The sequence below is a fragment of the Strongylocentrotus purpuratus genome, unplaced genomic scaffold (genome assembly GCF_000002235.5).
Source record: "Strongylocentrotus purpuratus isolate Spur 01 unplaced genomic scaffold, Spur_5.0 spur5_scaffold_21, whole genome shotgun sequence".
Classification (NCBI taxonomy): domain Eukaryota; kingdom Metazoa; phylum Echinodermata; class Echinoidea; order Camarodonta; family Strongylocentrotidae; genus Strongylocentrotus; species Strongylocentrotus purpuratus.
The window spans coordinates 45,043,518-45,066,793 of record NW_022145607.1 but is presented as its reverse complement, the minus strand read 5'-3'; positions in this window follow the sequence as shown (position 1 = coordinate 45,066,793).

Here is a 23,276-nt window from a genome sequence, read left to right as displayed (position 1 = left end):
CTAATGTTTCATATGCTTTAAATGTGATGAAACTCACATGAATTGTAGATTATTATATACCTCATCGAATACGGGGTGCACAAATTCTAGCAGCCGACATTAAAAAGGTCTTATTTGAGCGCATATCAACCAATGTCCAGAACAAACCTAAACGTTTGGCGCATATAACGTCTAGAGTATATAGAAGGAGGTGGGGTTAATACATTCGTTGCTAATTTCCATTTGCTTTAAATGTGCTGAAACTCACATGAAATGTAGATTATTATATACCTCATCGAATACGGGGTGCAGAAAGTCTAGCAGCCGACATTAAAAGGTTTTATTTGAGCGCATATCAACCAATGTCCAGAACAAACCTAAACGTTTGGCGCATATAACGTCTAGAGTATATAGAAGGAGGTGGGGTTAATACATTCGTTGCTAATTTCCATTTGCTTTAAAAGTGCTGGAACTCATATGAAATGTAGATTATTAGATACCTCATCGAATACGGGGTGCAGAAAGTCTAGCAGCCGACATTAAAAAGGTTTTATTTGAGCGCATATCAACCAATGTCCAGAACAAATATTTTGTTAATAGCGACTAACGTGGAAAGAATATCGGTGAATGGGGTTTCGGCCTTTATTACATTCGCCGCTAATTCCCATTCCCTTTAAATGTGCTTAAACTCACATGAAATGTAGATTATGATATACTTCATCGAATACGGGGTGCACAAATTCTAGCAGCGGACATTAAAAAGGTCTTATTTGAGCGCATATCAACCAATGTCCAGCACAAACCTAAACGTTTGGCGCATATAACGTCTAGAGTATCTAGAAGGGGGTGGGGGTTAATACATTCGTTGCTAATGTTTCATATGCTTTAAATGTGATGAAACTCACATGAATGTAGATTATTATATACCTCATCGAATACGGGGTGCACAAATTCTAGCAGCCGACATTAAAAAGGTCTTATTTGAGCGCATATCAACCAATGTCCAGAACAAACCTAAACGTTTGGCGCATATAACGTCTAGAGTATATAGAAGGAGGTGGGGTTAATACATTCGTTGCTAATTTCCATTTGCTTTAAATGTGCTGGAACTCACATGAAATGTAGATTATTATATACCTCATCGAATACGGGGTGCAGAAAGTCTAGCAGCCGACATTAAAAAGGTTTTATTTGAGCGCATATCAACCAATGTCCAGAACAAACCTAAACGTTTGGCGCATATAACGTCTAGAGTATATAGAAGGAGGTGGGGTTAATACATTCGTTGCTAATTTCCATTTGCTTTAAAAGTGCTGGAACTCATATGAAATGTAGATTATTAGATACCTCATCGAATACGGGGTGCAGAAAGTCTAGCAGCCGACATTAAAAAGGTTTTATTTGAGCGCATATCAACCAATGTCCAGAACAAATATTTTTGTTAATAGCGACTAACGTGGAGAGAATATCGGTGAATGGGGTTTCGGCCTTTATTACATTCGCCGCTAATTCCCATTTGCTTTAAATGTGCTTAAACTCACATGAAATGTAGATTATTATATACTTCATCGAATACGGGGTGCACAAATTCTAGCAGCGGACATTAAAAAGGTCTTATTTGAGCGCATATCAACCAATGTCCAGCACAAACCTAAACGTTTGGCGCATATAACGTCTAGAGTATATAGAAGGGGTGGGGTTAATACATTCGTTGCTAATTTTCATATGCTTTAAATGTGATGAAACTCACATGAAATGTAGATTATTATATACTTCATCGAATACGGGGTGCAGAAAGTCTAGCAGCCGACATTAAAAAGGTTTTATTTGAGCGCATATCAACCAATGTCCAGAACAAACCTAAACGTTTGGCGCATATAACGTCTAGAGTATATAGAAGGGGGTGGGGTTAATACATTCGTTGCTAATTTTCATATGCTTTAAATGTGCTGAAACTCACATGAAATGTAGATTATTATATACTTCATCGAATACGGGGTGCAGAAAGTCTAGCAGCCGACATTAAAAAGGTTTTATTTGAGCGCATATCAACCAATGTCCAGAACAAACCTAAACGTTTGGCGCATATAACGTCTAGAGTATATAGAAGGAGGTGGGGTTAATACATTCGTTGCTAATTTCCATTTGCTTTAAAAGTGCTGGAACTCATATGAAATGTAGATTATTAGATACCTCATCGAATACGGGGTGCAGAAAGTCTAGCAGCCGACATTAAAAAGGTTTTATTTGAGCGCATATCAACCAATGTCCAGAACAAATATTTTTGTTAATAGCGACTAACGTGGAGAGAATATCGGTGAATGGGGTTTCGGCCTTTATTACATTCGCCGCTAATTCCCATTCCCTTTAAATGTGCTTAAACTCACATGAAATGTAGATTATTATATACTTCATCGAATACGGGGTGCACAAATTCTAGCAGCGACATTAAAAAGGTCTTATTTGAGCGCATATCAACCAATGTCCAGCACAAACCTAAACGTTTGGCGCATATAACGTCTAGAGTATCTAGAAGGGGGTGGGGTTAATACATTCGTTGCTAATTTTCATTTGCTTTAAATGTGCTGAAACTCACATGAAATGTAGATTATTATATACCTCATCGAATACGGGGTGCACAAATTCTAGCAGCCGACATTAAAAAGGTTTTATTTGAGCGCATATCAACCAATGTCCAGAACAAATATTTTTGTTAATAGCGACTAACGTGGAGAGAATATCGGTGAATGGGGTTTGGTTTATACATTCGCCGCTAATTCCCATTGCTTTAAATGTGCTTAAACTCACATGAAATGTAGATTATTATATACTTCATCGAATACGGGGTGCACAAATTCTAGCAGCGACATTAAAAAGGTCTTATTTGAGCGCATATCAACCAATGTCCAGCACAAACCTAAACGTTTGGCGCATATAACGTCTAGAGTATATAGAAGGGGTGGGGTTAATACATTCGTTGCTAATTCCCATTTGCTTTAAATGTGCTTAAACTCACATGAAATGTAGATTATTATATACTTCATCGAATACGGGGTGCACAAATTCTAGCAGCCGACATTAAAAAGGTCTTATTTGAGCGCATATCAACCAATGTCCAGCACAAACCTAAACGTTTGGCGCATATAACGTCTAGAGTATATAGAAGGGGTGGGGTTAATACATTCGTTGCTAATTTTCATATGCTTTAAATGTGCTGAAACTCACATGAAATGTAGATTATTATATACCTCATCGAATACGGGGTGCACAAAGTCTAGCAGCCGACATTAAAAAGGTCTTATTTGAGCGCATATCAACCAATGTCCAGAACAAACCTAAACGTTTGGCGCATATAACGTCTAGAGTATATAGAAGGAGGTGGGGTTAATACATTCGTTGCTAATTTCCATTTGCTTTAAAAGTGCTGGAACTCATATGAAATGTAGATTATTATATACCTCATCGAATACGGGGTGCACAAATTCTAGCAGCGGACATTAAAAAGGTCTTATTTGAGCGCATATCAACCAATGTCCAGAACAAACCTAAACGTTTGGCGCATATAACGTCTAGAGTATATAGAAGGGGGTGGGGTTAATACATTCGTTGCTAATTTTCATATTCTTTAAATGTGCTGAAACTCACATGAAATGTAGATTATTATATACCTCATCGAATACGGGGTGCACAAATTCTAGCAGCGGACATTAAAAAGGTCTTATTTGAGCGCATATCAACCAATGTCCAGAACAAACCTAAACGTTTGGCGCATATAACGTCTAGAGTATATAGAAGGGGTGGGGGTTATTACATTCGTTGCTAATTCCCATTTGCTTTAAATGTGCTGAAACTCACATGAAATGTAGATTATTATATACTTCATCGAATACGGGGTGCACAAATTCTAGCAGCGGACATTAAAAAGGTCTTATTTGAGCGCATATCAACCAATGTCCAGCACAAACCTAAACGTTTGGCGCATATAACGTCTAGAGTATATAGAAGGGGTGGGGTTAATACATTCGTTGCTAATTCCCAATTGCTTTAAATGTGCTTAAACTCACATGAAATGTAGATTATTATATACTTCATCGAATACGGGGTGCACAAATTCTAGCAGCCGACATAAAAAGGTCTTATTTGAGCGCATATCAACCAATGTCCAGAACAAACCTAAACGTTTGGCGCATATAACGTCTAGAGTATATAGAAGGGGGTGGGGTTAATACATTCGTTGCTAATTTCCATTTGCTTTAAATGTGCTGAAACTCACATGAAATGTAGATTATTAGATACCTCATCGAATACGGGGTGCAGAAAGTCTAGCAGCCGACATTAAAAAGGTTTTATTTGAGCGCATATCAACCAATGTCCAGAACAAATATTTTTGTTAATAGCGACTAACGTGGAGAGAGTATCGGTGAATGGGGTTTCGGCCTTTATTACATTCGCCGCTAATTCCCATTTGCTTTAAATGTGCTTGAACTCACATGAAATGTAGATTATTATATACTTCATCGAATACGGGGTGCACAAATTCTAGCAGCGGACATTAAAAAGGTCTTATTTGAGCGCATATCAACCAATGTCCAGCACAAACCTAAACGTTTGGCGCATATAACGTCTAGAGTATATAGAAGGGGTGGGGTTAATACATTCGTTGCTAATGTTTCATATGCTTTAAATGTGATGAAACTCACATGAAATGTAGATTATTATATACTTCATCGAATACGGGGTGCAGAAATTCTAGCAGCCGACATTAAAAAGGTTTTATTTGAGCGCATATCAACCAATGTCCAGAACAAACCTAAACGTTTGGCGCATATAACGTCTAGAGTATATAGAAGGAGGTGGGGTTAATACATTCGTTGCTAATTTCCATTTGCTTTAAAAGTGCTGGAACTCATATGAAATGTAGATTATTAGATACCTCATCGAATACGGGGTGCAGAAAGTCTAGCAGCCGACATTAAAAAGGTTTATTTGAGCGCATATCAACCAATGTCCAGAACAAATATTTTTGTTAATAGCGACTAACGTGGAGAGAATATCGGTGAATGGGGTTTCGGCCTTTATTACATTCGCCGCTAATTCCCATTCCCTTTAAATGTGCTTAAACTCACATGAAATGTAGATTATTATATACTTCATCGAATACGGGGTGCACAAATTCTAGCAGCGGACATTAAAAAGGTCTTATTTGAGCGCATATCAACCAATGTCCAGCACAAACCTAAACGTTTGGCGCATATAACGTCTAGAGTATATAGAAGGGGGTGGGGTTAATACATTCGTTGCTAATGTTTCATATGCTTTAAATGTGATGAAACTCACATGAAATGTAGATTATTATATACTTCATCGAATACGGGGTGCAGAAAGTCTAGCAGCCGACATTAAAAAGGTTTTATTTGAGCGCATATCAACCAATGTCCAGAACAAACCTAAACGTTTGGCGCATATAACGTCTAGAGTATATAGAAGGAGGTGGGGTTAATACATTCGTTGCTAATTTCCATTTGCTTTAAAAGTGCTGGAACTCATATGAAATGTAGATTATTAGATACCTCATCGAATACGGGGTGCAGAAAGTCTAGCAGCCGACATTAAAAAGGTTTTATTTGAGCGCATATCAACCAATGTCCAGAACAAATATTTTTGTTAATAGCGACTAACGTGGAAAGAATATCGGTGAATGGGGTTTCGGCCTTTATTACATTCGCCGCTAATTCCCATTCCCTTTAAATGTGCTTAAACTCACATGAAATGTAGATTATGATATACTTCATCGAATACGGGGTGCACAAATTCTAGCAGCGGACATTAAAAAGGTCTTATTTGAGCGCATATCAACCAATGTCCAGCACAAACCTAAACGTTTGGCGCATATAACGTCTAGAGTATCTAGAAGGGGGTGGGGGTTAATACATTCGTTGCTAATGTTTCATATGCTTTAAATGTGATGAAACTCACATGAAATGTAGATTATTATATACCTCATCGAATACGGGGTGCACAAATTCTAGCAGCCGACATTAAAAAGGTCTTATTTGAGCGCATATCAACCAATGTCCAGAACAAACCTAAACGTTTGGCGCATATAACGTCTAGAGTATATAGAAGGAGGTGGGGTTAATACATTCGTTGCTAATTTCCATTTGCTTTAAAAGTGCTGGAACTCATATGAAATGTAGATTATTATATACCTCATCGAATACGGGGTGCAGAAAGTCTAGCAGCCGACATTAAAAAGGTTTTATTTGAGCGCATATCAACCAATGTCCAGAACAAACCTAAACGTTTGGCGCATATAACGTCTAGAGTATATAGAAGGAGGTGGGGTTAATACATTCGTTGCTAATTTCCATTTGCTTTAAAAGTGCTGGAACTCATATGAAATGTAGATTATTAGATACCTCATCGAATACGGGGTGCAGAAAGTCTAGCAGCCGACATTAAAAAGGTCTTATTTGAGCGCATATCAACCAATGTCCAGAACAAATATTTTTGTTAATAGCGACTAACGTGGAAAGAATATCGGTGAATGGGGTTTCGGCCTTTATTACATTCGCCGCTAATTCCCATTCCCTTTAAATGTGCTTAAACTCACATGAAATGTAGATTATTATATACTTCATCGAATACGGGGTGCACAAATTCTAGCAGCGGACATTAAAAAGGTCTTATTTGAGCGCATATCAACCAATGTCCAGCACAAACCTAAACGTTTGGCGCATATAACGTCTAGAGTATCTAGAAGGGGGTGGGGGTTAATACATTCGTTGCTAATTTTCAATTGCTTTAAATGTGATGAAACTCACATGAATTGTAGATTATTATATACCTCATCGAATACGGGGTGCACAAATTCTAGCAGCCGACATTAAAAAGGTCTTATTTGAGCGCATATCAACCAATGTCCAGAACAAACCTAAACGTTTGGCGCATATAACGTCTAGAGTATATAGAAGGAGGTGGGGTTAATACATTCGTTGCTAATTTCCATTTGCTTTAAAAGTGCTGGAACTCACATGAAATGTAGATTATTATATACCTCATCGAATACGGGGTGCAGAAAGTCTAGCAGCCGACATTAAAAAGGTTTTATTTGAGCGCATATCAACCAATGTCCAGAACAAACCTAAACGTTTGGCGCATATAACGTCTAGAGTATATAGAAGGAGGTGGGGTTAATACATTCGTTGCTAATTTCCATTTGCTTTAAAAGTGCTGGAACTCATATGAAATGTAGATTATTAGATACCTCATCGAATACGGGGTGCAGAAAGTCTAGCAGCCGACATTAAAAAGGTTTTATTTGAGCGCATATCAACCAATGTCCAGAACAAATATTTTTGTTAATAGCGACTAACGTGGAGAGAATATCGGTGAATGGGGTTTCGGCCTTTATTACATTCGCCGCTAATTCCCATTTGCTTTAAATGTGCTTGAACTCACATGAAATGTAGATTATTATATACTTCATCGAATACGGGGTGCACAAATTCTAGCAGCGGACATTAAAAAGGTCTTATTTGAGCGCATATCAACCAATGTCCAGCATATAACGTCTAGAGTATATAGAAGGGGGTGGGGTTAATACATTCGTTGCTAATGTTTCATATGCTTTAAATGTGATGAAACTCACATGAAATGTAGATTATTATATACTTCATCGAATACGGGGTGCACAAATTCTAGCAGCCGACATTAAAAAGGTTTTATTTGAGCGCATATCAACCAATGTCCAGAACAAACCTAAACGTTTGGCGCATATAACGTCTAGAGTATATAGAAGGGGGTGGGGTTAATACATTCGTTGCTAATTCCCATTTGCTTTAAATGTGCTGAAACTCACATGAAATGTAGATTATTATATACTTCATCGAATACGGGGTGCAGAAAGTCTAGCAGCCGACATTAAAAAGGTTTTATTTGAGCGCATATCAACCAATGTCCAGAACAAACCTAACTTTGGCGCATATAACGTCTAGAGTATATAGAAGGGGGTGGGGGTTAATACATTCGTTGCTAATTTTCATATGCTTTAAATGTGCTGAAACTCACATGAAATGTAGATTATTATATACTTCATCGAATACGGGGTGCAGAAAGTCTAGCAGCCGACATTAAAAAGGTTTTATTTGAGCGCATATCAACCAATGTCCAGAACAAACCTAAACGTTTGGCGCATATAACGTCTAGAGTATATAGAAGGGGGTGGGGTTAATACATTCGTTGCTAATTTTCATTTGCTTTAAAAGTGCTGGAACTCACATGAAATGTAGATTATTATATACCTCATCGAATACGGGGTGCAGAAAGTCTAGCAGCCGACATTAAAAAGGTTTTATTTGAGCGCATATCAACCAATGTCCAGAACAAACCTAAACGTTTGGCGCATATAACGTCTAGAGTATATAGAAGGAGGTGGGGTTAATACATTCGTTGCTAATTTCCATTTGCTTTAAAAGTGCTGGAACTCATATGAAATGTAGATTATTAGATACCTCATCGAATACGGGGTGCAGAAAGTCTAGCAGCCGACATTAAAAAGGTTTTATTTGAGCGCATATCAACCAATGTCCAGAACAAATATTTTTGTTAATAGCGACTAACGTGGAAAGAATATCGGTGAATGGGGTTTCGGCCTTTATTACATTCGCCGCTAATTCCCATTCCCTTTAAATGTGCTTAAACTCACATGAAATGTAGATTATTATATACTTCATCGAATACGGGGTGCACAAATTCTAGCAGCGGACATTAAAAAGGTCTTATTTGAGCGCATATCAACCAATGTCCAGCACAAACCTAAACGTTTGGCGCATATAACGTCTAGAGTATCTAGAAGGGGGTGGGGTTAATACATTCGTTGCTAATGTTTCAAATGCTTTAAATGTGATGAAACTCACATGAAATGTAGATTATTATATACCTCATCGAATACGGGGTGCACAAATTCTAGCAGCCGACATTAAAAAGGTCTTATTTGAGCGCATATCAACCAATGTCCAGAACAAACCTAAACGTTTGGCGCATATAACGTCTAGAGTATATAGAAGGAGGTGGGGTTAATACATTCGTTGCTAATTTCCATTTGCTTTAAAAGTGCTGGAACTCACATGAAATGTAGATTATTATATACCTCATCGAATACGGGGTGCAGAAAGTCTAGCAGCCGACATTAAAAAGGTTTTATTTGAGCGCATATCAACCAATGTCCAGAACAAACCTAAACGTTTGGCGCATATAACGTCTAGAGTATATAGAAGGAGGTGGGGTTAATACATTCGTTGCTAATTTCCATTTGCTTTAAAAGTGCTGGAACTCATATGAAATGTAGATTATTAGATACCTCATCGAATACGGGGTGCAGAAAGTCTAGCAGCCGACATTAAAAAGGTTTTATTTGAGCGCATATCAACCAATGTCCAGAACAAATATTTTTGTTAATAGCGACTAACGTGGAAGAATATCGGTGAATGGGGTTTCGGCCTTTATTACATTCGCCGCTAATTCCCATTCCCTTTAAATGTGCTTAAACTCACATGAAATGTAGATTATGATATACTTCATCGAATACGGGGTGCACAAATTCTAGCAGCGGACATTAAAAAGGTCTTATTTGAGCGCATATCAACCAATGTCCAGCACAAACCTAAACGTTTGGCGCATATAACGTCTAGAGTATCTAGAAGGGGGTGGGGTTTAATACATTCGTTGCTAATGTTTCATATGCTTTAAATGTGATGAAACTCACATGAATTGTAGATTATTATATACCTCATCGAATACAGGGTGCACAAATTCTAGCAGCCGACATTAAAAAGGTCTTATTTGAGCGCATATCAACCAATGTCCAGAACAAACCTAAACGTTTGGCGCATATAACGTCTAGAGTATATAGAAGGAGGTGGGGTTAATACATTCGTTGCTAATTTCCATTTGCTTTAAAAGTGCTGGAACTCATATGAAATGTAGATTATTAGATACCTCATCGAATACGGGGTGCAGAAAGTCTAGCAGCCGACATTAAAAAGGTTTTATTTGAGCGCATATCAACCAATGTCCAGAACAAATATTTTTGTTAATAGCGACTAACGTGGAGAGAATATCGGTGAATGGGGTTTCGGCCTTTATTACATTCGCCGCTAATTCCCATTTGCTTTAAATGTGCTTGAACTCACATGAAATGTAGATTATTATATACTTCATCGAATACGGGGTGCACAAATTCTAGCAGCGGACATTAAAAAGGTCTTATTTGAGCGCATATCAACCAATGTCCAGCACAAACCTAAACGTTTGGCGCATATAACGTCTAGAGTATATAGAAGGGGGTGGGGTTAATACATTCGTTGCTAATTTTCATATGCTTTAAATGTGATGAAACTCACATGAAATGTAGATTATTATATACTTCATCGAATACGGGGTGCACAAATTCTAGCAGCCGACATTAAAAAGGTTTTATTTGAGCGCATATCAACCAATGTCCAGAACAAACCTAAACGTTTGGCGCATATAACGTCTAGAGTATATAGAAGGGGGTGGGGTTAATACATTCGTTGCTAATTTCCATATGCTTTAAATGTGCTGAAACTCACATGAAATGTAGATTATTATATACTTCATCGAATACGGGGTGCAGAAAGTCTAGCAGCCGACATTAAAAAGGTTTTATTTGAGCGCATATCAACCAATGTCCAGAACAAACCTAAACGTTGGCGCATATAACGTCTAGAGTATATAGAAGGGGGTGGGGGTTAATACATTCGTTGCTAATTTCCATTTGCTTTAAATGTGCTGAAACTCACATGAAATGTAGATTATTATATACTTCATCGAATACGGGGTGCAGAAAGTCTAGCAGCCGACATTAAAAAGGTTTTATTTGAGCGCATATCAACCAATGTCCAGAACAAACCTAAACGTTTGGCGCATATAACGTCTAGAGTATATAGAAGGGGTGGGGTTAATACATTCGTTGCTAATTTTCATTTGCTTTAAATGTGCTGGAACTCACATGAAATGTAGATTATTATATACCTCATCGAATACGGGGTGCAGAAAGTCTAGCAGCCGACATTAAAAAGGTTTTATTTGAGCGCATATCAACCAATGTCCAGAACAAACCTAAACGTTTGGCGCATATAACGTCTAGAGTATATAGAAGGAGGTGGGGTTAATACATTCGTTGCTAATTTCCATTTGCTTTAAAAGTGCTGGAACTCATATGAAATGTAGATTATTAGATACCTCATCGAATACGGGGTGCAGAAAGTCTAGCAGCCGACATTAAAAAGGTTTTATTTGAGCGCATATCAACCAATGTCCAGAACAAATATTTTTGTTAATAGCGACTAACGTGGAAAGAATATCGGTGAATGGGGTTTCGGCCTTTATTACATTCGCCGCTAATTCCCATTCCCTTTAAATGTGCTTAAACTCACATGAAATGTAGATTATTATATACTTCATCGAATACGGGGTGCACAAATTCTAGCAGCGGACATTAAAAAGGTCTTATTTGAGCGCATATCAACCAATGTCCAGCACAAACCTAAACGTTTGGCGCATATAACGTCTAGAGTATCTAGAAGGGGGTGGGGGTTAATACATTCGTTGCTAATGTTTCAAATGCTTTAAATGTGCTGAAACTCACATGAATTGTAGATTATTATATACCTCATCGAATACAGGGTGCACAAATTCTAGCAGCCGACATTAAAAAGGTCTTATTTGAGCGCATATCAACCAATGTCCAGAACAAACCTAAACGTTTGGCGCATATAACGTCTAGAGTATATAGAAGGAGGTGGGGTTAATACATTCGTTGCTAATTTCCATTTGCTTTAAAAGTGCTGGAACTCACATGAAATGTAGATTATTATATACCTCATCGAATACGGGGTGCAGAAAGTCTAGCAGCCGACATTAAAAAGGTTTTATTTGAGCGCATATCAACCAATGTCCAGAACAAACCTAAACGTTTGGCGCATATAACGTCTAGAGTATATAGAAGGAGGTGGGTTAATACATTCGTTGCTAATTTCCATTTGCTTTAAAAGTGCTGGAACTCATATGAAATGTAGATTATTAGATACCTCATCGAATACGGGGTGCAGAAAGTCTAGCAGCCGACATTAAAAAGGTTTTATTTGAGCGCATATCAACCAATGTCCAGAACAAATATTTTTGTTAATAGCGACTAACGTGGAGAGAATATCGGTGAATGGGGTTTCGGCCTTTATTACATTCGCCGCTAATTCCCATTTGCTTTAAATGTGCTTGAACTCACATGAAATGTAGATTATTATATACTTCATCGAATACGGGGTGCACAAATTCTAGCAGCGGACATTAAAAAGGTCTTATTTGAGCGCATATCAACCAATGTCCAGCACAAACCTAAACGTTTGGCGCATATAACGTCTAGAGTATATAGAAGGGGGTGGGGTTAATACATTCGTTGCTAATGTTTCATATGCTTTAAATGTGATGAAACTCACATGAAATGTAGATTATTATATACCTCATCGAATACGGGGTGCAGAAAGTCTAGCAGCCGACATTAAAAAGGTTTTATTTGAGCGCATATCAACCAATGTCCAGAACAAACCTAAACGTTTGGCGCATATAACGTCTAGAGTATATAGAAGGAGGTGGGGTTAATACATTCGTTGCTAATTTCCATTTGCTTTAAAAGTGCTGGAACTCATATGAAATGTAGATTATTAGATACCTCATCGAATACGGGGTGCAGAAAGTCTAGCAGCCGACATTAAAAAGGTTTTATTTGAGCGCATATCAACCAATGTCCAGAACAAATATTTTTGTTAATAGCGACTAACGTGGAAAGAATATCGGTGAATGGGGTTTCGGCCTTTATTACATTCGCCGCTAATTCCCATTCCTTTAAATGTGCTTAAACTCACATGAAATGTAGATTATTATATACTTCATCGAATACGGGGTGCACAAATTCTAGCAGCGGACATTAAAAAGGTCTTATTTGAGCGCATATCAACCAATGTCCAGCACAAACCTAAACGTTTGGCGCATATAACGTCTAGAGTATCTAGAAGGGGGTGGGGTTAATACATTCGTTGCTAATGTTTCATATGCTTTAAATGTGATGAAACTCACATGAAATGTAGATTATTATATACCTCATCGAATACGGGGTGCACAAATTCTAGCAGCCGACATTAAAAAGGTCTTATTTGAGCGCATATCAACCAATGTCCAGAACAAACCTAAACGTTTGGCGCATATAACGTCTAGAGTATATAGAAGGAGGTGGGGTTAATACATTCGTTGCTAATTTCCATTTGCTTTAAAAGTGCTGGAACTCACATGAAATGTAGATTATTATATACTCATCGAATACGGGGTGCAGAAAGTCTAGCAGCCGACATTAAAAAGGTTTTATTTGAGCGCATATCAACCAATGTCCAGAACAAACCTAAACGTTTGGCGCATATAACGTCTAGAGTATATAGAAGGAGGTGGGGTTAATACATTCGTTGCTAATTTCCATTTGCTTTAAAAGTGCTGGAACTCACATGAAATGTAGATTATTAGATACCTCATCGAATACGGGGTGCAGAAAGTCTAGCAGCCGACATTAAAAAGGTTTTATTTGAGCGCATATCAACCAATGTCCAGAACAAATATTTTTGTTAATAGCGACTAACGTGGAGAGAATATCGGTGAATGGGGTTTCGGCCTTTATTACATTCGCCGCTAATTCCCATTTGCTTTAAATGTGCTTGAACTCACATGAAATGTAGATTATTATATACTTCATCGAATACGGGGTGCACAAATTCTAGCAGCGGACATTAAAAAGGTCTTATTTGAGCGCATATCAACCAATGTCCAGCACAAACCTAAACGTTTGGCGCATATAACGTCTAGAGTATATAGAAGGGGGTGGGGTTAATACATTCGTTGCTAATGTTTCATATGCTTTAAATGTGATGAAACTCACATGAAATGTAGATTATTATATACTTCATCGAATACGGGGTGCAGAAAGTCTAGCAGCCGACATTAAAAAGGTTTTATTTGAGCGCATATCAACCAATGTCCAGAACAAACCTAAACGTTTGGCGCATATAACGTCTAGAGTATATAGAAGGGGGTGGGGTTAATACATTCGCCGCTAATTCCCATTTGCTTTAAATGTGCTTAAACTCACATGAAATGTAGATTATTATATACTTCATCGAATACGGGGTGCAGAAAGTCTAGCAGCCGACATTAAAAAGGTTTTATTTGAGCGCATATCAACCAATGTCCAGAACAAACCTAAACGTTTGGCGCATATAACGTCTAGAGTATATAGAAGGGGGTGGGGTTAATACATTCGTTGCTAATTTTCATATGCTTTAAATGTGCTGAAACTCACATGAAATGTAGATTATTATATACTTCATCGAATACGGGGTGCAGAAAGTCTAGCAGCCGACATTAAAAAGGTTTTATTTGAGCGCATATCAACCAATGTCCAGAACAAACCTAAACGTTTGGCGCATATAACGTCTAGAGTATATAGAAGGAGGTGGGGTTAATACATTCGTTGCTAATTTCCATTTGCTTTAAAAGTGCTGGAACTCATATGAAATGTAGATTATTAGATACCTCATCGAATACGGGGTGCAGAAAGTCTAGCAGCCGACATTAAAAAGGTTTTATTTGAGCGCATATCAACCAATGTCCAGAACAAATATTTTTGTTAATAGCGACTAACGTGGAAAGAATATCGGTGAATGGGGTTTCGGCCTTTATTACATTCGCCGCTAATTCCCATTCCCTTTAAATGTGCTTAAACTCACATGAAATGTAGATTATGATATACTTCATCGAATACGGGGTGCACAAATTCTAGCAGCGGACATTAAAAAGGTCTTATTTGAGCGCATATCAACCAATGTCCAGCACAAACCTAAACGTTTGGCGCATATAACGTCTAGAGTATCTAGAAGGGGGTGGGGGTTAATACATTCGTTGCTAATGTTTCAAATGCTTTAAATGTGATGAAACTCACATGAATTGTAGATTATTATATACCTCATCGAATACAGGGTGCACAAATTCTAGCAGCCGACATTAAAAAGGTCTTATTTGAGCGCATATCAACCAATGTCCAGAACAAACCTAAACGTTTGGCGCATATAACGTCTAGAGTATATAGAAGGAGGTGGGGTTAATACATTCGTTGCTAATTTCCATTTGCTTTAAAAGTGCTGGAACTCATATGAAATGTAGATTATTAGATACCTCATCGAATACGGGGTGCAGAAAGTCTAGCAGCCGACATTAAAAAGGTTTTATTTGAGCGCATATCAACCAATGTCCAGAACAAATATTTTTGTTAATAGCGACTAACGTGGAAAGAATATCGGTGAATGGGGTTTCGGCCTTTATTACATTCGCCGCTAATTCCCATTCCTTTAAATGTGCTTAAACTCACATGAAATGTAGATTATGATATACTTCATCGAATACGGGGTGCACAAATTCTAGCAGCGGACATTAAAAAGGTCTTATTTGAGCGCATATCAACCAATGTCCAGCACAAACCTAAACGTTTGGCGCATATAACGTCTAGAGTATCTAGAAGGGGGTGGGGTTAATACATTCGTTGCTAATGTTTCAAATGCTTTAAATGTGATGAAACTCACATGAATTGTAGATTATTATATACCTCATCGAATACAGGGTGCACAAATTCTAGCAGCCGACATTAAAAAGGTCTTATTTGAGCGCATATCAACCAATGTCCAGAACAAACCTAAACGTTTGGCGCATATAACGTCTAGAGTATATAGAAGGAGGTGGGGTTAATACATTCGTTGCTAATTTCCATTTGCTTTAAAAGTGCTGGAACTCATATGAAATGTAGATTATTATATACCTCATCGAATACGGGGTGCAGAAAGTCTAGCAGCCGACATTAAAAAGGTTTTATTTGAGCGCATATCAACCAATGTCCAGAACAAACCTAAACGTTTGGCGCATATAACGTCTAGAGTATATAGAAGGAGGTGGGGTTAATACATTCGTTGCTAATTTCCATTTGCTTTAAAAGTGCTGGAACTCATATGAAATGTAGATTATTAGATACCTCATCGAATACGGGGTGCAGAAAGTCTAGCAGCCGACATTAAAAAGGTTTTATTTGAGCGCATATCAACCAATGTCCAGAACAAATATTTTTGTTAATAGCGACTAACGTGGAGAGAATATCGGTGAATGGGGTTTCGGCCTTTATTACATTCGCCGCTAATTCCCATTTGCTTTAAATGTGTTTGAACTCACATGAAATGTAGATTATTATATACTTCATCGAATACGGGGTGCACAAATTCTAGCAGCGGACATTAAAAAGGTCTTATTTGAGCGCATATCAACCAATGTCCAGCACAAACCTAAACGTTTGGCGCATATAACGTCTAGAGTATATAGAAGGGGGTGGGGTTAATACATTCGTTGCTAATGTTTCATATGCTTTAAATGTGATGAAACTCACATGAAATGTAGATTATTATATACTTCATCGAATACGGGGTGCAGAAAGTCTAGCAGCCGACATTAAAAAGGTTTTATTTGAGCGCATATCAACCAATGTCCAGAACAAACCTAAACGTTTGGCGCATATAACGTCTAGAGTATATAGAAGGGGGTGGGGTTAATACATTCGCCGCTAATTCCCATTTGCTTTAAATGTGCTTAAACTCACATGAAATGTAGATTATTATATACTTCATCGAATACGGGGTGCAGAAAGTCTAGCAGACGACATTAAAAAGGTTTTATTTGAGCGCATATCAACCAATGTCCAGAACAAACCTAACGTTTGGCGCATATAACGTCTAGAGTATATAGAAGGGGGTGGGGGTTAATACATTCGTTGCTAATTTTCATATGCTTTAAATGTGATGAAACTCACATGAAATGTAGATTATTATATACTTCATCGAATACGGGGTGCAGAAAGTCTAGCAGCCGACATTAAAAAGGTTTTATTTGAGCGCATATCAACCAATGTCCAGAACAAACCTAAACGTTTGGCGCATATAACGTCTAGAGTATATAGAAGGAGGTGGGGTTAATACATTCGTTGCTAATTTCCATTTGCTTTAAAAGTGCTGGAACTCATATGAAATGTAGATTATTAGATACCTCATCGAATACGGGGTGCAGAAAGTCTAGCAGCCGACATTAAAAAGGTTTTATTTGAGCGCATATCAACCAATGTCCAGAACAAATATTTTTGTTAATAGCGACTAACGTGGAAAGAATATCGGTGAATGGGGTTTCGGCCTTATTACATTCGCCGCTAATTCCCATTCCTTTAAATGTGCTTAAACTCACATGAAATGTAGATTATGATATACTTCATCGAATACGGGGTGCACAAATTCTAGCAGCGGACATTAAAAAGGTCTTATTTGAGCGCATATCAACCAATGTCCAGCACAAACCTAAACGTTTGGCGCATATAACGTCTAGAGTATCTAGAAGGGGGTGGGGGTTAATACATTCGTTGCTAATGTTTCAAATGCTTTAAATGTGATGAAACTCACATGAATTGTAGATTATTATATACCTCATCGAATACAGGGTGCACAAATTCTAGCAGCCGACATTAAAAAGGTCTTATTTGAGCGCATATCAACCAATGTCCAGAACAAACCTAAACGTTTGGCGCATATAACGTCTAGAGTATATAGAAGGAGGTGGGGTTAATACATTCGTTGCTAATTTCCATTTGCTTTAAAAGTGCTGGAACTCATATGAAATGTAGATTATTAGATACCTCATCGAATACGGGGTGCAGAAAGTCTAGCAGCCGACATTAAAAAGGTTTTATTTGAGCGCATATCAACCAATGTCCAGAACAAATATTTTTGTTAATAGCGACTAACGTGGAGAGAATATCGGTGAATGGGGTTTCGGCCTTTATTACATTCGCCGCTAATTCCCATTTGCTTTAAATGTGCTTGAACTCACATGAAATGTAGATTATTATATACTTCATCGAATACGGGGTGCACAAATTCTAGCAGCGGACATTAAAAAGGTCTTATTTGAGCGCATATCAACCAATGTCCAGCACAAACCTAAACGTTTGGCGCATATAACGTCTAGAGTATATAGAAGGGGGTGGGGTTAATACATTCGTTGCTAATGTTTCATATGCTTTAAATGTGATGAAACTCACATGAAATGTAGATTATTATATACTTCATCGAATACGGGGTGCAGAAAGTCTAGCAGCCGACATTAAAAAGGTTTTATTTGAGCGCATATCAACCAATGTCCAGAACAAACCTAAACGTTTGGCGCATATAACGTCTAGAGTATATAGAAGGGGGTGGGGTTAATACATTCGCCGCTAATTCCCATTTGCTTTAAATGTGCTTAAACTCACATGAAATGTAGATTATTATATACTTCATCGAATACGGGGTGCAGAAAGTCTAGCAGCCGACATTAAAAAGGTTTTATTTGAGCGCATATCAACCAATGTCCAGAACAAACCTAACGTTTGGCGCATATAACGTCTAGAGTATATAGAAGGGGGTGGGGGTTAATACATTCGTTGCTAATTTTCATATGCTTTAAATGTGCTGAAACTCACATGAAATGTAGATTATTATATACTTCATCGAATACGGGGTGCAGAAAGTCTAGCAGCCGACATTAAAAAGGTTTTATTTGAGCGCATATCAACCAATGTCCAGAACAAACCTAAACGTTTGGCGCATATAACGTCTAGAGTATATAGAAGGAGGTGGGGTTAATACATTCGTTGCTAATTTTCATTTGCTTTAAAAGTGCTGGAACTCATATGAAATGTAGATTATTAGATACCTCATCGAATACGGGGTGCAGAAAGTCTAGCAGCCGACATTAAAAAGGTTTTATTTGAGCGCATATCAACCAATGTCCAGAACAAATATTTTTGTTAATAGCGACTAACGTGGAAGAATATCGGTGAATGGGGTTTCGGCCTTTATTACATTCGCCGCTAATTCCCATTCCCTTTAAATGTGCTTAAACTCACATGAAATGTAGATTATTATATACTTCATCGAATACGGGGTGCACAAATTCTAGCAGCGGACATTAAAAAGGTCTTATTTGAGCGCATATCAACCAATGTCCAGCACAAACCTAAACGTTTGGCGCATATAACGTCTAGAGTATCTAGAAGGGGTGGGGTTAATACATTCGTTGCTAATGTTTCAAATGCTTTAAATGTGATGAAACTCACATGAATTGTAGATTATTATATACCTCATCGAATACAGGGTGCACAAATTCTAGCAGCCGACATTAAAAAGGTCTTATTTGAGCGCATATCAACCAATGTCCAGAACAAACCTAAACGTTTGGCGCATATAACGTCTAGAGTATATAGAAGGAGGTGGGGTTAATACATTCGTTGCTAATTTCCATTTGCTTTAAAAGTGCTGGAACTCATATGAAATGTAGATTATTATATACCTCATCGAATACGGGGTGCAGAAAGTCTAGCAGCCGACATTAAAAAGGTTTTATTTGAGCGCATATCAACCAATGTCCAGAACAAATATTTTTGTTAATAACGACTATTAAACGTGGAGAGAATATCGGTGAATGGGGTTTCGGCCTTTATTACATTCGCCGCTAATTCCAATTCCCTTTAAATGTGCTTAAACTCACATGAAATGTAGATTATTATATACTTCATCGAATACGGGGTGCAGAAAGTCTAGCAGCCGACATTAAAAAGGTTTTATTTGAGCGCATATCAACCAATGTCCAGAACAAACCTAAACGTTTGGCGCATATAACGTCTAGAGTATATAGAAGGGGGTGGGGTTAATACATTCGCCGCTAATTCCCATTTGCTTTAAATGTGCTTAAACTCACATGAAATGTAGATTATTATATACTTCATCGAATACGGGGTGCAGAAAGTCTAGCAGCCGACATTAAAAAGGTTTTATTTGAGCGCATATCAACCGATGTCCAGAACAAACCTAACGTTTGGCGCATATAACGTCTAGAGTATATAGAAGGGGGTGGGGGTTAATACATTCGTTGCTAATTTTCATATGCTTTAAATGTGATGAAACTCACATGAAATGTAGATTATTATATACTTCATCGAATACGGGGTGCAGAAAGTCTAGCAGCCGACATTAAAAAGGTTTTATTTGAGCGCATATCAACCAATGTCCAGAACAAACCTAAACGTTTGGCGCATATAACGTCTAGAGTATATAGAAGGAGGTGGGGTTAATACATTCGTTGCTAATTTTCATTTGCTTTAAAAGTGCTGGAACTCATATGAAATGTAGATTATTAGATACCTCATCGAATACGGGGTGCAGAAAGTCTAGCAGCCGACATTAAAAGGTTTTATTTGAGCGCATATCAACCAATGTCCAGAACAAATATTTTTGTTAATAGCGACTAACGTGGAAAGAATATCGGTGAATGGGGTTTCGGCCTTTATTACATTCGCCGCTAATTCCCATTCCCTTTAAATGTGCTTAAACTCACATGAAATGTAGATTATGATATACTTCATCGAATACGGGGTGCACAAATTCTAGCAGCGGACATTAAAAAGGTCTTATTTGAGCGCATATCAACCAATGTCCAGCACAAACCTAAACGTTTGGCGCATATAACGTCTAGAGTATCTAGAAGGGGTGGGGGTTAATACATTCGTTGCTAATGTTTCAAATGCTTTAAATGTGATGAAACTCACATGAATTGTAGATTATTATATACCTCATCGAATACAGGGTGCACAAATTCTAGCAGCCGACATTAAAAAGGTCTTATTTGAGCGCATATCAACCAATGTCCAGAACAAACCTAAACGTTTGGCGCATATAACGTCTAGAGTATATAGAAGGAGGTGGGGTTAATACATTCGTTGCTAATTTCCATTTGCTTTAAAAGTGCTGGAACTCATATGAAATGTAGATTATTAGATACCTCATCGAATACGGGGTGCAGAAAGTCTAGCAGCCGACATTAAAAAGGTTTTATTTGAGCGCATATCAACCAATGTCCAGAACAAATATTTTTGTTAATAACGACTATTAACGTGGAGAGAATATCGGTGAATGGCGTTTCGGCCTTTATTACATTCGCCGCTAATTCCAATTCCCTTTAAATGTGCTTAAACTCACATGAAACGTAGATTATTATATACTTCATCGAATACGGGGTGCACAAATTCTAGCAGCAGACATTAAAAAGGTCTTATTTGAGCGCATATCAACCAATGTCCAGCACAAACCTAAATGTTTGGCGCATATAACGTCTAGAGTATATAGAAGAGGGTGGGGTTAATACATTCGCCGCTAATTCCCATTTGCTTTAAATGTGCTTAAACTCACATGAAATGTAGATTATTATATACTTCATCGAATACGGGGTGCAGAAAGTCTAGCAGCGGACATTAAAAAGGTTTTATTTGAGCGCATATCAACCAATGTCCAGCACAAACCTAAACGTTTGGCGCATATAACGTCTAGAGTATCTAGAAGGGGGTGGGGGTTAATACATTCGTTGCTAATGTTTCATATGCTTTAAATGTGATGAAACTCACATGAAATTTAGATTATTATATACTTCATCGAATACGGGGTGCACAAATTCTAGCAGCCGACATTAAAAAGGTTTTATTTGAGCGCATATCAACCAATGTCCAGCACAAACCTAAACGTTTGGCGCATATAACGTCTAGAGTATATAGAAGGAGGTGGGGTTAATACATTCGTTGCTAATTTCCATTTGCTTTAAAAGTGCTGGAACTCATATGAAATGTAGATTATTAGATACCTCATCGAATACGGGGTGCAGAAAGTCTAGCAGCCGACATTAAAAAGGTTTTATTTGAGCGCATATCAACCAATGTCCAGAACAAATATTTTTGTTAATAGCGAATAACGTTGAGAGAATATCGGTGAATGGGGTTTCGGCCTTTAATACATTCGCCGCTAATTCCCATTGCTTTAAATGTGTTTAAACTCACATGAAATGTAGATTATTATATACTTCATCGAATACGGGGTGCACAAATTCTAGCAGCCGACATTAAAAAGGTCTTATTTGAGCGCATATCAACCAATGTCCAGCACAAACCTAAATGTTTGGCGCATATAACGTCTAGAGTATATAGAAGGGGGTGGGGTTAATACATTCGCCGCTAATTCCCATTTGCTTTAAATGTGCTTAAACTCACATGAAATGTAGATTATTATATACTTAATCGAATACGGGGTGCAGAAAGTCTAGCAGCCGACATTAAAAAGGTTTTATTTGAGCGCATATCAACCAATGTCCAGAACAAACCTAAACGTTTGGCGCATAAACGTCTAGAGTATATAGAAGGGAGTGGGGTTATTACATTCGTTGCTAATTCCCATTTGCCTTTAAAAGTGCTGGAACTCATATGAAATGTAGATTATTATATACTTCATCGAATACGGGGTGCACAAATTCTAGCAGCGGACATTAAAAAGGTCTTATTTGAGCGCATATCAACCAATGTCCAGCACAAACCTAAATGTTTGGCGCATATAACGTCTAGAGTATATAGAAGGGGGTGGGGTTAATACATTCGCCGCTAATTCCCATTTGCTTTAAATGTGCTTAAACTCACATGAAATGTAGATTATTATATACTTAATCGAATACGGGGTGCAGAAAGTCTAGCAGCCGACATTAAAAAGGTTTTATTTGAGCGCATATCAACCAATGTCCAGAACAAACCTAAACGTTTGGCGCATAAAACGTATAGAGTATATAGAAGGGAGTGGGGGTTAATACATTCGTTGCTAATTCCCATTTCCTTTAAAAGTGCTGAAACTCATATGAAATGTAGATTATTATATACTTCATCGAATACGGGGTGCACAAAATCTAGCAGCGGACATTAAAAAGGTTTTATTTGAGCGCATATCAACCAATGTCCAGCACAAACCTAAACGTTTGGCGCATATAACGTCTAGAGTATCTAGAAGGGGGTGGGGTTTATACATTCGTTGCTAATGTTCCATATGCTTTAAATGTGCTGAAACTCACATGAATTGTAGATTATTATATACCTCATCGAATACAGGGTGCACAAATTCTAGCAGCCGACATTAAAAAGGTCTTATTTGAGCGCATATCAACCAATGTCCAGAACAAACCTAAACGTTTAGCGCATATAACGTCTAGAGTATATAGAAGGGGTGGGGGTTAATACATTCGCCGCTAATTCC